This window comes from Nicotiana tabacum, chromosome 7 (assembly GCF_000715075.1).
Source record: "Nicotiana tabacum cultivar K326 chromosome 7, ASM71507v2, whole genome shotgun sequence".
In the NCBI taxonomy this organism is placed as follows: Eukaryota; Viridiplantae; Streptophyta; class Magnoliopsida; order Solanales; family Solanaceae; genus Nicotiana; species Nicotiana tabacum.
The window spans coordinates 27,451,112-27,454,376 of NC_134086.1; positions in this window are offsets into that span (position 1 = coordinate 27,451,112).

Consider the following 3,265-nt stretch of genomic DNA (forward strand, 5'->3'; position numbering starts at 1 on the left):
TGAGGCATATGTACCGAGCAACATCATTGGAGGAGAAATGACAAACATGGTAGGGAAGGTATTGAAGAGTCACAAGATCACTTTTCATGAGGATGAGTTGCCGCCAGAAGGGTTGAGTCACAACAAGGCGTTGCACATCACTGTGCAGCGCGAGTTTTATTTCATCACCAGAATCCTAATTGACGGAGGGTCAAGCCTCAACATTTGTCCATTGGTAACGCTCAGAACATTGGGAATGAGCCTGCATGAGATCAAGGATGGGGCCATCAATATCAAAGCTTTCGACAGTTCCCAAAGGTCCACTATTGGGGAAATTATCTTATGTCTGCAAATGGGGCCTACTTGGTTTGATGTTGATTTTCAAGTAATAGACGTGCCAGCATCTTACAACTTGCTTTTGGGACGGCCTTGGATTCATGCCGCTGGGGCTGTAGCATCGACCCTACATCAGGAAGTGAGTTTGAGTGGAACCACCAAGAGGTGATCATTCACGATGACGGTAGCAATCCCATATATAGTCCCCAAACCATCCCAATAATCGGAGGTAAAAGAAAGATAGGCGAGGAAACCTACTACCACATCGAGCGAGTCAACATCGTTGATAAGGACAAATGGCGGGACAACAAAATTTAAAGCATATTGAACTGGAGGGGATATGAACCTGGCAAGGGCCTTGGCAAAAACCTCCAAGGAATCACCAAACCTATCAAGCTGAAGAAACATGGCACCACTTTCGGTCTGGGATACGAGCACACTTGGGAAGAGCTCAACAACTGGTCGCCACCATGGCGCAGTCCTTACTACCCACTGGAGCAGCCAATACCATATTTGGAGCAGACTTTCCAGCCGGCCGATGTTATATATGGGTCAGAAGAAGAGGAAGCACTGGCAGTAGTGAGAAATTTGTTCCTAGAAGAAGATGACATGGATTGTTGTGTCATTTTCGAGGAGGAGGGGGAGGAAGGCCCTTCTATACAAGTCGTAAGCCTAGGAGCATGCCTCAATAATTGGACCGTCAGAACCACCAGAGCCCGGAAAGCTTCGGGGTAACAAGGCTGAACAAAGCACCATGCATTATCTTTTATTTTCACTAGTTGACTTTCTTTTCGCATTTTTTAAAATAAGAGCTCCAATATTTAAAACAGTTATGAAATTTATCAAAGCACTTCAGTTTCTTATAAATCTTACTCTTATTATTTTCTCTCATTTACTTTATTTATATAGCATTACTATTACTTATCTTGATGAACCGATGACTGTGACATGCAACGAGATAACGCAACAAATGGATATAGATTCAGAGGAAGATGATATACCGGAAGAGATTGTTAAAGAGGTTGAAAATTTTGAGAATAGACCTAAGTCCAATCTGGACGAGACTGAGATTGTTAACCTGGGAGATGCAGAAAATGTCAAAGAAATGCACATTAGTGTTCATTTGTCACCGTTAGAAAAGGAAGAATATGCAGAATTTCTAAGGGAATATGATGACATATTCGCCTGGTCATATGATGACATGACTAGTTTGAGTACATCTATTGTGGCACACAAACTGCCAACTGATCCGACATGTTCACCGGTAAAGCAGAAGCTTAGAAAGTTCAAGCCTGGCATGAGTTTGAAAATCAAGGAAGAAGTCACTAAGCAAGTCAAAGCTAAGGTTCTCAGGGTAGTAGAATATCCAACATGGTTAGCCAACATCGTGCCAGTGCCAAAGAAGGACGGAAAGGTCAGAGTCTGTGTCGACTACCAGGATTTCAACCGGGCCAGTCCAAAAGACGACTTCCCCTTGCCAAACATACATATCCTGATTGACAATTGCGCCAAGAACGAGTTGCAGTCATTCGTGAATTGTTTTGCTGGGTATCATCAGATCTGGATGGATGAAGAAGACGCTGAGAAAATGACTTTCATTACGCCGTGGGGAATGTACTGTTACAAGATGATGCCGTTCGGGTTAAAGAATGCTGGGGCCACCTATATGAGGGCCATGACTACCATTTTCCATGATATGTTACATAAAGAGATCGAAGTGTATGTAGATGATGTTATCATCAAATCTAAGAAAGCCACTGATCACATGGAAGATTTGAGGAGGTTCTTCAATAGACTGAGAAGGTACAACTTGAAGCTGAATCCTGCAAAATGTGCATTTGGGGTTCCTGCTGGAAAACTGCTTGGGTTCATTGTGAGTCGCCGAGGAATAGAACTGGATCCATCAAAGGTCAAAGCTATTCAAGAACTGCCACCACCAAAGAACAAGAAAGAAATAATGAGTTTCTTGGGGAGACTCAACTACATCAGCCGGTTCATAGCTCAATCTACTGTCATCTATGAGCCAATCTTTAAGATGTTGAAGAAGGACGCCGCTACCAAATGGACTGATGACTGCCAGAGGGCCTTGGACAGAATCAAGGAGTACATGTCCACACCGCCAGCTTTGGTCCCGCCCGAGCCGGGTAGACCCCTATTACTCTACCTTGCAGTGCTGGATGGAGCGTTCAGTTGTGTTCTTGGGCAACATGATAAAACAGGGAGGAAGGAGCATGCCATCTATTATCTCAGTAAGAAGTTCACCCTGTACGAGGCCCGATATTCTATGTTAGAATGCACTTGTTGTGCTCTGACTCGGGTAACTCAGAAGTTGAGGCACTATTTCTATGCCTATACTACGTAGCTCATATCAAGGATGGATCCGTTGAAGTACATATTTCAAAAGCCCATGCCCACTAGCAAGTTAGCCAAGTGGCAAATCCTGTTGAGTGAATTCGACATTGTCTACGTAACTCAAAAAATAATCAAGGGACAGGCTTTGGCAGATCATCTTGCCGAGAATCCCGTGGACGGAGAATACAAACCCTTAAAGACGTATTTTCCTGATGAAGAGATATCATTCATAGGAGAAGACATTGCAGAATCCTATGACGGTTGGAGAATGTTTTTCGATGGAGCAGAAAGATTCAAAGGAGTTGGCATAGGAGTAGTCCTAGTGTCAGAAACCGGTTAGCATTATCCGGTGTCTGCCAAACTCAGATTCCCTTGCACCAACAACATGGCTGAGTACGAGGCCTGCATCTTGGGACTCAAGATGACCATTGACATGAACGTCCAAGAGTTGCTAGTGATGGGGATTCAAACTTGCTTATACATCAGGTTCGAGAAGAATGGGCGACCAAGAACTCCAAGATACTCCCTTATCTACATCTTGTGTAGGAGTTGAGAAAGAGGTTCACAAAGACAAAATTCTAGCATGTCCCCAGGGTCC